The sequence below is a fragment of the Hippopotamus amphibius genome, chromosome 13 (assembly GCF_030028045.1).
Source record: "Hippopotamus amphibius kiboko isolate mHipAmp2 chromosome 13, mHipAmp2.hap2, whole genome shotgun sequence".
NCBI classification, from domain to species: domain Eukaryota; kingdom Metazoa; phylum Chordata; class Mammalia; order Artiodactyla; family Hippopotamidae; genus Hippopotamus; species Hippopotamus amphibius.
Window position 1 is genome coordinate 65,541,950 of NC_080198.1, and position 15,289 is coordinate 65,557,238.

The following is a 15,289-nucleotide window of genomic DNA, read 5'->3' on the forward strand; positions in this document are numbered from 1 at the left end:
TAAGGTGCTGGCAGAAGATCTTGAAGGAAATGTTTCAGCTGACAGTTGGAAATGTGGTTTTGGAATTCAAGAGAGAATCAAACTTCAGAGTTACGTGTATATACACGAGATCTGATATTATAGGAGTAGAAGAGATCTATAAAAGAGAAGCTAGAGAAAGATCAGGGATGAAAGAATGAGGGCAGAAGTCTCAACCTTAGGAAAGTCGATCATTTGAGGAGTAAAGGAAGAAACAATGGTTTGAAAAAAGAGAAAATTAAATAGGCAGAGATAGAGAAGCAGAAGCAGAATAGTAAAATACCACAAAGCCAAAAAGATGATCAACCAAATCAAATTTAAAGAGATGCAAAATGACTTAAAAGAGATCACGCTGACCTAAAAAATTACAGATGTTAAGTTCTTTGTTTTTGCTATTTGCTTGGAGTTTAAACACTGACAGGGCTGAATGCCCCAACCCATCCCCCCATTTAAGTTGCCAGATTTAGAGCCCTTTGATCTGTGACAGAGACCTCTAGTCTAGAGGGCAGCAAAGTCCCTATGTGCTCTTTTGCCTGCAGGTCTTTTGTAATGAAGTGCTATATTTATGTTCATTTACACAATGAAGTTCCACTTTGAAGAATTTAGTCTCAGAGACCTCTCAGAAATCCCATCTGAATAACTGCACTTGCCCTGGGACACCAGCTAGCTCCAACATTTTTAATGTCTTTTGTCTCAAATATTATGCCTCAGCAAATTTTCACTAAATTAAAATGATACCATAATTGTCATTTTACTTCTTTCATTTATTTGAACTTTGAAACAGAAGCATTGGTACAAGGAAGGCAAACACAAACTCCCCCAAACAGAGGTTTGGGTATCTTTGGCTACTAAGGAAAAACAGTGAATACTACACTACCACTCAGAAAATAGATCCACAGTAATCTTTCCCAAGGAAAACTATCATTGTGAGTCTAATATTCATGGAGGTCTCTTAGATAGTAGGCTAACTACAAAAAAGGCTATGAAAGAAGAAACTGAGGATATATGTAAAAAGATCACATTTTCTAGGGAAAATTTCTCAGGCCATACTCTGCAATCTAAAATCTATAAGTCACTTATTTAAGTCTTACAAATACCCATTTGGTTTTCTGCCTTCCAAAATTATAGAAAGATAATTCTTCACACCTTTCACATTTCTGCTTATCTTTCCAGCAGAAGTACTAACTGCCTCTGTTACTATCTCTTCAAGGATGTTTGTATACAGGAAGTCAGAGTGAATTCCTCCAAGCAAAGGGCAGATTTTGCTTACTGCCCACTACAAAAGATTCAGGTTCCCTAAGCTCAAGGTTCTCCTCCTGTAATGCCACCTTACACGGACTCAGATGCCACCCAGACCTCTTTGTGTTTCTCTGTGAAAAGTGAGCCTCCAGGAACTGGTGCAAATGCTGATGCTCTGGCTATTTCTGTTCCTATAAGTAATAGTCTATCCTTTGACTCTGACCCAGGTATATTGTGTCTTCTGAAAGCTCTTGTAAAACTTGTTATCTTGCAAGTAGGATAAATTCTCAAGCCCTTCGCAGTTCTTAACATGAAATTAAAAGTTTACTTTAAATTAGGTTGCTTCACTGCCTAACATATCTTTTAAATGGCGCAACAGCATAAAAACTAAATAAATAAATCCTCAGTAATAAGGCACTGTATTGTATTAAACAGCACCTTGGTGACCTGAAAGAACTAAAGCAGTTCTAAAAAAAAACTTACATAAATGGAAGTGATCAGAAGACCAAAATAATCTAATGCTTCTTCACATCCCAAATGGCTATCTGGCAATACATGTCAATATTTCTAATTTAGACCAGATACCTTACTCTTACCAGTACTGATATACTAGAAACTGAAACAAAGTAAGTGGTCTAATAATTTTCCCACATTTATGTCACAAGGCATAAAGTGGGACAATAAAGGAGACCAATTATTTTCACTTGAGAAAGGGCAGCAGGCACTCATGAGGCAGGGACTGGCAGCCAGCTGAGTTGGGAACTGCCCTTTCTCCCAGTAAATCAGAAAGAGAAAGACAAATACCATATGATCTCACTTACATGTGGAATCTAAAATATGACACAACTGAACTTATCTATGAAACAGAAACAGAATCATGGAAACAGAGAACAGACTGGTGGTTGCCAAGGGGGAGGAGGTAAGGGGAGGGATGGAGTGGGAATTTGGGGTTAGCAGATGTAGGCTTTTATACAGTAAGTCTGTCCCCTACATACAAACTTTCAAGTTGCAAACTTTCAAAGATACAAACATGTGTTTGCATGTCCAATCACGTTAGTTCCCACGAGTGGCTGTAATTTTGTGTACTTTACTGTACAGTACTGTATAGAGTACAGCAGTACAGTATCTTTATTTCAAGTCTAGAAGCACACGTAAAAGCAGCGGTGATGTAACTGGTACTGCTAAGAAGCACCAAGTGATAATGACAGAAACAAAAGTGAAAATAATTGAGAGAGTGGAGCAACAAGAGGAACAAGTAGTAACTGAAGAACCGAAGAAATTTACAATGCAGGAAATGGCAAGGGGATTTTCTTTATTTGAGGAGGCACTGTTAGTTTTTGAGGCACAGAACCCAAACATAGAACAGTACATGAAGGTTGCAGCAGCCGTTCAGAAAGTAATCCAGTGCTACCATGTCATTTATGATGAGAAAAAAGGAGCTACTACCCAGACATCACTGGATCATTTCGTAAGAGGGTAGACAAAAATTGAATCCAGCAAGGAACAAGAACCTGTGCCATCAATGTCAGGCGTGAGAGAAATTGCAGCTTGCCCTCCATCTCCTATTGCTGATGATCCTTCAGCTCTACCGTCTCCCACCTCCTCTTCCTCCTCCAGTCAGCAACTTTTCTTGCCTGTTCACTCGATGGCAGCCCCTGTATGCCAAGTGTTGTACTGTACTCCTGTACTTTTCAAGGTACTGTACTGTAAGATTAAGAATGTTTACTTTTTGTGTGTTTTTTTTTTTATGTATTATTTGTGTGAAAAGTATTATAAACCTATTAAATAGTACAGTATTATACAGCCAACTGTGTTAGCTGGGTACCTAGGCTAACTTTGTTGGACTTATGAACAAATTAGACTTATGAACACACTCTTGGAATGGAATTCATTCATACGTGGGGACATACTGTATATGGAATGGATAAGCAGCAAAGTCCTACTGTGTGGCACAGAGAACTATGTTCGATATCCTACGATAAGCCATAATCGAATTTTTTTTAAAAAAAGAATATATATATGAGTGTATAACTGAATCACTTTGCTGTACAGCAAAAACTAACACAACACTGTAAATCAACAATACTTCAATAAAGAAAAAAAAAACAACTGTGTCTTCTGCATGCACCAACAGCAGTCAGCCTCACAAAGCAGAAGGACCTATGCAGCCCACATAGGGGTCACACCCTAGAGCATACAGCTCTAGTGACCACAAGGGAGTGGGCCACTGGGCCCCATAGACCGTCACCTACAAAAGGCCACTTCTCCAAAATCAGCCAACATAACTGATCTACCCAACACACAGAAAAAAACACAGTAAAATTTGCAAAATGAGGAGACAGAGGAATATGCTCCAAATAAAGGAACAAGACAAAACCTCAGAAAAAGGACTAAACAAAGGGGAGATAAGCAATCTATTCAATAGAGTTCAAAGTAATAATCATAAAGATACTCAATGAACTCAGGAATAGAATGGATGAACACAGTGAAAATTTTAACAGAGAGAAAACATAATGAAGAAAACAGAGGTAAAGACTATAATAACTGACAAAATCCAAAATATACAAACAGCTCATACAAATCGAAGAATATATATGTGTTCACACACACACACACACACATACACAGAGGAATATTATTCTACCATAAAAAAGAATGAAATACTGCCATTTGCATCAACATGGATGGACCTAGAGAATACTATGCATAGTGAAACAGCTCAGACAGAAAAAGACAAATACTATATGACATCACTTACATATGGAACCTAAAAAATAATACAAATGAATGAATAAACAAAACAGAATGAGACTCAGACACAGAAAACAAACCTGTGGTTACCAAAGGGCAGAGAGAAGTGAGGTGGGACATATTAGGGGTATGGGATTAATAGATACAAACTACTATATACAAACTAGACAAGCAACAACTATTTACCATACAGCACAGGAAAGTACACCCATTATCTTGTAATAACATATAATGGAATATAAACTGCAAAAATACTGAATCATTATGCTATACACCTGATATTAACACAATACTGTATTATAAATCAACTATACTTCACTTAAAAAAAGAATACAATAACTAAAATAAAAGATATGCTACAAGGAATCAACAGTAGATTACATGGTACAGAAGAAAGGATCAGCAAACTGGAGACATGAGTAGTGGAAATCACCATGGTCTAAATAGTTGGGGCCTCGAGAAAAGCTGCAGGAATAGTTTTGCCTCCCCTCGCCAATAAAGCCAAGAACTATTCTTTAAGTAAAAGATATGCCTGAGAATAGCTTCTCATGAAGTACTGGGATCAACAAGAGAAGCTGAGCAGAGGCTGTGATAACTCCAGAGCTCACAATAATCATGCAGAGATAGGAGGGAGGGGAGGCCAATTAGTTTGAAATAGCACATAAAAGCATTCTACTTCTTTCTCATAATTTTTTTCTTCTTCCATTCATTCTGTCTAATCTTTATTAAACCCTTCTGGTTTTTAGGGCTTATTATTTTTTAATAATAATGCAAAGCTTTTTAATTCTCAACCTTTCTTAATTTCTAGCATAAGAATTTCAGGTTGTAAATTTCCCTGTAAGAATTGCTTTAGCTGTATACTACAGACTTTGATCATTCAATTCCAAATAATTTTTTATCGGCATATTACAATTCGGCCAATGAGTTATTTGATATTTTCTAATTTCCAAACTGTGAAGGTTTTCGACTGATTTTTAACTTAGAAAACAAGGTCTGTATGAAATGAATTTTTCGAATGGCAAACTGATAAACATTCCCTATGTGTTTTAATATGTGTTTTGCTGGTTCAGTGTTCCAAATACATATTCATTAGATCAAGTTTGTTGATAGTATTCTTCAAACTTTGTCTATCCTCAACGATTGACAGAGATGTGTTAAAACTCACTAAAATGGTTGTTCTGTTCATTTCTCCTTGTAGTTAGAGATTTTTGTTTTATGTTTCAAAGCTTCCCTGTCAAGTGCATCAGGTTTAAAACAGTTATAGCTTCCCAATGAACTGAATGTTTTATCAACATACAGTAGTCATCCTTATCTTCAGGAGTGGTTTTTGCATTAAAATTACTTTGTCTAATGTTAACAGGGCTACATTCTAATATCTACCACTTCCTTTTATTGCTTTCTTTGAGACTCAATCTTTCGTTCTTTTCATATTCCATTTTGCCTTCTATTAGTTTTAAAATTATACACTCTATTTAATGGTTATACTAAAAACGTTAACATACATATTTAAATTAAGTATAGTTAAAGTAAAGTTAATCATGAGGCTGCAAGGAAATTAACAGGTAAGCCACAGGCATATATCTCCACATTATTCTTCTGCAGACAGGGTTTTTTAACATCCAGAATGAACATTTGTTTCTTTGATCTCTAGCATGTCAATATTTCCTCCATTCTATATTTTATTTACATCTACTTTTCTCTTTCACCAAATACTTCCACTAGTGTGGTTCTGTTTCCTGAATGGAGCTTGGTCTGACTCTGTAATCTTAAAAATCTTGTCAAAGAATGAGATTATTTTAAACTTTATTTTGTTGTTTTGTTCGCAAGTCTACTGACTCTACTCTTACATTTTAAATTTCCCTTATGTTTGGGTTTACTGTGTTGCCCTTTTCCAACTATCTGAGTTGAATGCATTTATTTTTAACCACTCTTGTTTCCCGATAAATGTATTTCCTATAATTCCCTCTTAGAGAAAATTTAAAACAGTTTTTGCTACATTCTAAACATTTACTTCCTTATATAATTTCTTTTGTAGCTCACATACAGATTATATGAGCATGTAACGTAGTATTCAATTGTACCAGTTACTAAATTATTGACTTTCAGCTCCAAAACCACACTTCTAAACTTGCCTTTGTGATACTGGGGCTGCGACGCTGCAAACAACTTTTTGGCTCCATGGTAGGCTGTACCAATGCTAGAGCAATGCTCTAGAGAGAGACTGCAGATGAAGAAGAAAGAAGGGACTCACTCTTTACTTCTATGGGCTTCCTATCTGTCTGCTATTCTTGTGGCCATCACTCTAGCAAACCCTAAGAGACATCAGCACCAACGTACCAGTGCCACATTCTCAGCGGTCTGAGCCAGCCTTCAAAATATCAGGCTGTTCTTCAGAGGCCTGAGTTCTAGATTTTAGAAATCCCAAACTCCTCCTTTTGTTTCCCTAGCTTTAGGGGTAGTAATAGCTTTTTAGTTAATAATTTTATAATTTGTTATCAATTCTTCATAGTAAATTCTCTCTGTAAAAATGACTGATACAGGTTCTATCTCCTAACTGGATCATGACACAAATAACAATCCTACGGAATTTTTAAGAAGTATCCTTTTCTCCCCATTATATATGCACTGAGGTTTTTATAAGTGAGAGCAAAACTACCTAAACATTTTAGGAGGCTAATATAACCTTGACTCCAAAACCAAATATGAACAAGCAAAAAAATGCTTTTCACTTGTAGACATGGGACAAAAGTTCTAAATAGAATATTAGCTGACTAAACCTAACAGTGCATTAAAAATTTATTTCACAATCAAATAGAATTTATCCTCAGAAATGAAAGGCCAGTTCATCAAAAAACCTAATTTACCACATTACTGAGAATAATTATATAATTATTTTTACTAATGCAGAAAAAATATTTGATAAGATTCAACACTCATTTATAATGATAAACCTAATTCAAAATACTCTTAGCAAAGTGTATTTAAGATTATATTCCAGGCAATTTTAGCAAATATTACACTTGATATAAAAATTTTATATACATTCTCTTCAAAGCTGTCAAGAAGACAAGGACACCACTATCACTACTACTGGATAATTCAATTGTGGAGGCCTTGGCAATTAAGAATAGAAAAAAATGAGACTGAGAAAGTGCGAAAAGGATGGAAAGAAATAAAACTGCCATTATTTGCATATGACAATCATTTACCCAGAAAAGCCAAAAGAAAACTATTAGAATTATAAGAGATAAGCAAGGTTGACAGTGTGCAAAAAATAATCAATATAAGCTTTTTCCACAACAAGAAAAGTGAGAGCAAAACTACACATACATTTTAGGAAAAGCAATTTTAAAATATAATAAGAAAAAAGGATACCATTCATAATAGTAACAAAAATGACAAAGTTTATCTAGGAATTAACCTAACTAAGAACATAAGACCTCTATGGAGACCATTCTAACAGAGAAAAATATGAACAAAAGGGAGACATGCCATGTTCCTGAATGGGATGACAATACCACAAAAACATCGACTATATTCAAAATAATCTATATATTGTAAATGTGACCACAATCAAAATGTCAGCTGTATATTTTTGCTAAATGAGAATAAGCTTTCTCAAAATCAAAGACAATACAAACGGAGGGACATACCATGTTCCTGGATTGGAAGAATCAACATTGTGAAAATGACTGTACTACCCAAAGCAATTTACATATTCAACACAATCCCTATCAAATTACCAATGGCATTTTTCAAAGAACTAGAACAAGAAATTTTACGATTTCTATGGAAATGCAAAAGACCCCAAATAGCCAAAGCAATCTTGAGAAGAAAAGACGGAGCTGGAGGAATCAGGCTCCCTGACTTCAAACTATACTACACAGCTACAGTGATCAAGACAGTATGATACTGGCACAAAAACAGAAATATAGATCAATGGAACAGAACAGAGAGACCAGAGATAAACCCACACACATATGGGCACGCTATCTTTGACAAAGGAGGCAAGAACATATAATGGAAAAAAGACAGCCTCTTCAATAAGTGGTGCTGGGAAACGTGGACAGCTAACATGTCAAAGAATGAAATTAGAACACTTCCTAATACCATACACAAAAATAAACTCCAAATGGATTAAAGACCTAAATGTAAGGCCAGACACTATAAAACTCCTAGAGGAAAACATAGGCAGAACACTCTATGCTGTACACCAAAGCAAGATCCTTTTGGGCCCACCTCCTAGAATTATGGAAATAAAATCAAAAATAAACAAATGGGACCTAATGAAAAGTACAAGCTTTTGCACAGCAAAAGAAACCATAAACAAGACAACAACACTCAGAATGGGAGAAAATACTTGCCAATGAAGCAACGGACAAAGGATTAATCAAAACATACAAGCAGCTCATGCAGCTTAATACCAAAAAAGCAAATAACCCAATCCACAAATGAGTAGAAGACCTAAATAGACATTTCTCCAAAGAAGACGTACAGATGGCCAACAAACACATTAAAAGATGCTCATCACTAATCATTAGAGAAATGCAAGTCAAAGCCACAATAAGGTATCACCTCACTCCAGTCAGAATGGCCATCATCAAAAAACCTAACAACAATAAATGCTGGAGAAAAGGGAGCCCTCCTGCACTGCTGGTGGGAATGTAAACTGGTACAGCCACTATGGAAAACAGTATGGAGGTTCCTTAAAAAACTAAAAATAGAACTACCATATGACCCAACAATCCCACTACTGGGCATGTACCCAGAGAAAACCATAATCCAAAAAGAAACATGTACCACAGTGTTCACTGCAGCACTATTTACAATAGCCAGGACATGGAAGTAACCTAAATGCCCATCAACAGATGAATGGATAAAGAAGATGTGACACATATATACAATGGAATATTACTTAGCCATAAAAAGGAATGAAATTGAGTCATTTGTAGTGAGGTAGATAGACCCAGAGTCTGTCATACAGAGCAAAGTAAGCCAGAAAGAGAAAAACAAATACCGTATGTAACTCATATATCTGGAATCTAAAAAAGTGGTACTGATGAACCCAGTGACAGGGCAAGAATAAAGATGCAGATGTAGAGAATGGACTTGAGGACACAGGGTGGGGGGCAAAGGGGAACTCAGGACGAAATGAGAGAGTAGCATTGACATATATACACTAGCAAATGTGAAATAGCTAGCTAGTGGGAAGCTGCTGCATAACACAGGGAGATCAACTCAATGATGGGTAATGACTTAGAGGGCTGGGATAAGGAGGGTGGGAAGGAGTCGCAGGAGGGAGGGGATATGGGGATATATGTATAAATACAACTGATTCACTTTGTTGTACAGCAAAAACTGGCACAACAGTATAAAGCAATTATACTCCAATAAAGAGGTTATTAAAAAAAAAGAATAAGCTTTCTCTAAAAATATACTGTGGAATAAAGGTCTATACATAACTAAGCCAACAGTTATGCAAATAAATAAGAGTTACCTTATTAGATATTAAGATATAATTAAGAGTATTAAGAACAGTGTTCAAAAGTTATAAGATTAGATAGACCAAAATGGGACATAATCTATACATGTATAATATTAATATATAATAAATTTGTGACAATATATCAATAGTCAAAGAGGAAATGACAGGCTATTTAGTACCTGGTAAATGAATAATAGTAAAATTGGCTCACAGTGTAGATCCCTAGCACTGGGTCTCTAATGACCTTTTCTGGTAAACAACATTTCATACATACTGTCACACTTCATTGCTGGAAGATTTTTTAAATGTCCTGTGTGACCCCACTGGGAGATGACTCCTGGAAGATTGTGCCTGTTTTCTTCCACACTTTGCCCTATGTGCCTTGGGCTGATTCTGCTTTGTACCCTTTCACTGAAATAAATCAAGGCCATGAATACAACTACATGCTGAGTCCTGTGACGGCTCCTAGTGGAGCATCAAACTTAGGAGTGGTTTGTTACAGAGACCACCAAATATGTAGACAAATATAAATGAATAACAGTTGAATAAAACAATAATAATAATGTTTCTGCCATAAAGAGAATCAAAATGTTCCCAAACTGTTTACACTATTCTTGCATTAGTCTCTAATAAGGCAAGGAGATATAATGTAATATGTAAGATAAACACTAAAAATGAGTAAAATACATAACTAAAAAGATAACCAGAAGATAAGGAAATAACAAAAATATGTGACTATTCCAAGAGAAGACAGGAAAAAAGATGAAAAAAAATACACATGGGTCAAATAGAAGATAAATTAAATCTGAGTATTTTTTTTTCCACTTTAAACTCTTTATTGGAATATATTTGCTTTACACTCTTGTACCCATCTCTGAGGTACACCAAAGTGAATCAGCTGCATCTACACACATATCCCCTCCCTCCAGCGACTCCCCCCCACCCTCTCCATCCTGGCCCTCAAAGGCATCTCCCATGAAGTTGATCTCCTTTTGTCATACAGCAACTTCCCACTAGCTATCTATTTTACAGCTGGTAGTGTAAATATGTCTATGCTACTCTCTCACCTCGTCCCAACTTCCCCTTTGCCCCTCACCCCAGCCCCGTGTCCTCAAGTCCATTCTCTACTTCTGTATCTCCACTCTTTGCCTGTCACTGGTTTCATCAGTACCATTTCTTCAGATTCCATATATATGTGTTAACATACAGTATTTGTTTTTCTCTTTCTGGCTTACTTCACTCTGTATGACAGACTCTAGGTGTATCCACCTCATGACATATAGTTCAATTTCATTCCTTTTTATGGCTGAGTAATATTCCATTGTATATATGTGCCACATCTTCTTTATCCATTCATCTGTTGATGGGCATCTAGGTTTTTTCCATGTCCTGGCTATTGTAAATAGTGCTGCAATGAACATTATATTACTTGTTTCTTTTTGGATCATGGTTTTCTCTGGGTATATGCCCAGTAGTGGGATGTCTTCGTCATATGGTAGTTCTATTTTTAGTTTTTTAAGGAACCTCCACACTGTTTTCCATAGTGGCTGTACCAGCTTACAATCCCACCAACAGTGCAGGAGGGTTCCCTTTTTACCACACCCTCTCCAACATTTATTGTCTCTAGATTTTTTGATGATGGCCATTATGACCTAAACCTGAGTATTTAAGATATTACCCTAAATATAAATGTATCATGTATATGAATTAAAAGACTGACAGCATCAGATAGATGAAAAAAATAAAACCCAAATCTGTGTTGTTTACAAGGGACATATTCTGAAATACAAGAATACAGAAAGGTTGAAAGTAAAATAGAAAAAAGATACCACGTACATAAAAGGAAAATAATGCACCTATATCTACTATCAAATAACCTTTAAGCAAGACGTATTACTAGACATTTCAGGATGATAAAAGGGTCAACTCACCAAGAACATATAAAATTCTAATACATACCTAATAACAAAGGCTCAAAATATAAACAGCAAAATTAACCAGAACTAAAAGAAGAAACAGACAAATATACATATGTAGAAGTTATAAAAACAAAATTAACTCACCTATCTTACTGGCATATGAAGAAAACAATAAATATCCAAAATAGTACTAAAACATCCATGCTTTCAATGGAACCTGGAAGGTGCACCAAAAGTGACCACAGGCTGGGACACAAAGCAACTCTCCATAAATTTCAAGGATTGAAATCATAATGTTTATGTTCTCTGATTATAGTAAATAGCAAAATCAGTAACCAAAAGATACCAAAAATACAAATTTTTGGAAATTAGCCAATACATTTCTAAATAATTCATGGTCAAAAAAATCCAATGAAAATTGCAAATTTTAACTGAATAATAATAAAAATGTAACATGAAAATTTGTGGGATGCTACTAAAGCTGTACTTAAAGGGACAATGACAGACATAATGCACATATTAGGGAAGAAAAAAGGGTGAAAGTTAATGAGGTGCTCATCTTATAAAACAAATAATAAAACCAAAAAAACAGTGGGAAGGAAATAATGAAGACAGGAACAGAAATTAATCATCTGGAAAACAAATGTGCAATTAAAAACACAAATCAATAAGCCAAAGGTTTATTTTCTGAAAATGCTAAAAGAGATAAACCTCTGGCAAGACGAATCAGGGAAATGTGAGAAAAGACACACATTACCAACATCAGTAAAGAAAAATGAGACATCACTACAGAACCTACAGACCACTGAAAAGACAATAAGAGCATATCAGGAATAACCTTATACCAAATAACTCAAAAATTTAGACGAAATAAAAAAATTTCTAGGGGGAAAAAAGCTTACCAAGACTAATACACAAAGTACAAAACTGAATATTCCAATAGCTATTAAATTCATTATGTAATTAAAACCCTTCCCACGAAGAAAATTCCAAACATAGATGGCTTCACTGGTTAATGTTACAAAGTATTTAAGGATGAATATAACACTAAGCTTACAAAAACTGCAGAGAAAAAGAAGCAAGAATAATTCCCAACTTGATTCATGAAGCCAACATAACCCTGTTCCTAAAATCTTAAAAGGATATTACAGGAAAATTGTAAGCTGATCTCTCTCATGAATATAGGTGCAAATATTCTAAACAAAACATCAGAAAAATATCAATATGTAAATAAAGGATTATATAGCATGACAAGATGGCTATATTTCAAGAATGTAAAATCTGCTTAACATCTGAAAATCAGTCAACATCATGTTCTGCATTAATAGAATGAAGAGAAACAATATGATTATCTCAGACAGAAAAGGAATGTCATAAAAATTAATATTACTAATTATTAAAACTAGAAACAGGGAAATTTTGTTACTCTATCATATTAGCTAGAAAAAACAAAGAGCAAATATAATTCTTAATAGTAAAACGTTAGAAGCTTTCTCCCTAAGATCAAGATTGAGATAAGGATAACTAGTTATCACTTCTATTAAATACTATGTTAAAGATTCTAACCACTACAATAAGGCAAGAAAAAGAAGTGTAGAGGTTAAAAGGAATGAAAATTGTCAGTATTTGCAGACTGTATACACAGAAAATTTTAACAGGACTACATACATAAAAACTCAACCAATTTCCATACACACTATTAAAATTAATAAGTGAATTTAGCAAGGCAGGTAGACACAAAGTCAATACACAAAAGTTTAGTTTTTCTAGATACCAACAAACACAGTTATAAAGTGAAACTTTAAAAGATGCCATTTATAACTGCATTCAAAAAAACCTAAATATCTTAGAATAAATCTAATGAACATTATACAAGACTTCACTTAAAACTATAAAACTCTGAGAGAAATTAAAGACCTAAAATAAATGAAGGGATCTAGCACATGGTAGATAACTTGCAGATGTTAACTTTTTAATTCTCCCCAAATTGATCAAAAGATTTAATAATTCCAATCTAAATCCAGTTTTGTTTTGTAATGGAGGGGAGGGAGTCTAGCAAGCTGATTTTTAAAGTTCTAAACAAATGCAAAGGGCCAAGAATAGTCAAGACAATCTTGAGGAAGAAGAAAAGAGGTGGACTTACCCTCTAGAAATTAAAGTCTTTTCAGAAGGCTTAAGTGATTAAAGCCATTTCAGTATTTTGCACAAGGATAAAGAGATCAGTGAAACAGAACAGAGAATTCAGAACAAACCCAAGCTCTTCATTTATGACAAAGGTAACACTGCAGAGCAAGAAGAATGGTCATTTCATTAACTAGTGCTGGTACAACTAATTATCTACATGGAAAAAAGTGAATTAATTACAGATGGTAACAGAAAAGGAAAGATAATAAAGCATCTTTATAATGAAAGAAGATAATATAAAATAAAATATTCATAATAGTGGAATTTACATAGATTTCTTAAACAGGATAAAAAAATCACTATTCATAAAGAAAAATACTGATAAACTGAATTCACTATATTTATATGTTATAATAAATTTATCTAGTTACAAACTTCTATTCCTCAAAGACATTATAAACAGAGTATTTTTTAAAAGCAACACAATAGAAAAATTGAATAGATATTTGAATAGGCATATCACAAAGGAGGATATCTAAATGAACAATACATACATAAAAAAGTATTCAATTCAGCCTTCAGAGAAATAAACCACAATGAAATACTGTTAAAAACGTACTAAATGCTGGCAAGAATGAGAAGAACGTGGAATTCTCACACATTACTAGTGGAAGAGTAAACTGATGTAATCACTACAGAAAACTTCTGACAATATTTACTAACAAAACACACACATATTCTATAACCCAATAATTCCACCCCTAGATATAAAGCAAACAGAAATGTGTACATTTGTGCATCAAAAAAAACATGTGCAAGAATATTCATGACACCATTACTCACAATATTTATACAATAAAATATAGCAATAAAAGTGAACTAATGCTACACAGAATAAAATGATGACGCTCTCAAACCATAATATGAGTGAAAGAAGACAGCACAAAACAGGCTGATCTAATCTATGGTGTTAGAAGTCAGAAGAGTGGTTGCCTTTTGTGTTGAGATGAAGAGTAGTGGCTGAGAGAGAACATGATGAAAGTTCTAGGGCACTAACAACACTTTATATCTGGTTACATATATAAATACAATCGTGTTTACATGAGTGTATTCACTTTGGAAAATGCATGGATCTTATGTAGATCTTTTCCATATGTTATATTTCAGAAAGAAGTTTTAAAAAGTAGAATACATAAAAAGTGAAGTAAAGGGGAAAAAAACCTATAAACAAAGCCACTATAAACAGGGGAGAAAAGAATAGGACTTGAGGAGAGATAAGAGCATTCCCTATGTTAATTAATCCACAAGTATTTTTCAAGAACAGTTCTCAGTGAGAGAGTCACTATTCTGTACCTGTGTTACTTACTTGCCAATTCAATACAATTCATATTAAAGCAAAGCAAAAAGTAAAATAAAATATTGTCATGAAGCCACTGAGAAGAGATATTCATTAACTGTAAGTTACTCTTTCACAGGTACTCTTCTTCAATATTAATTCTATTCATTAATTCAAAATATTCACTGAGAAACTCCTAGACATAATTAATTCATTCAACAATGTGCTGAGCTCTTACACTGTAGCGTACAAAAGAGCAAGAAGGCAGATAAACCTCTCACAGAGCTAACAGTCTAATAGAGAAGACATAATAACAAGCTATTATTATATACTGTGTCAAGTATTATGACATGGAAAGAACAAAGTGGCACAAAAACATATCAGGGACATCTAACTCAGTTTAGTAGGATTAGAGAC

At 34.5% G+C, this 15,289-nt stretch overlaps 1 protein-coding gene across 5 annotated transcripts in view; it reads right to left on the reverse strand.

The window, feature by feature from the left end:
• The window catches only part of AFG2A (AFG2 AAA ATPase homolog A), a 330,295-nt gene that overhangs the window by 283,780 nt on the left and 31,226 nt on the right, over nt 1–15,289 (reverse strand). The gene's annotated exons all lie outside the window — the stretch shown is intronic.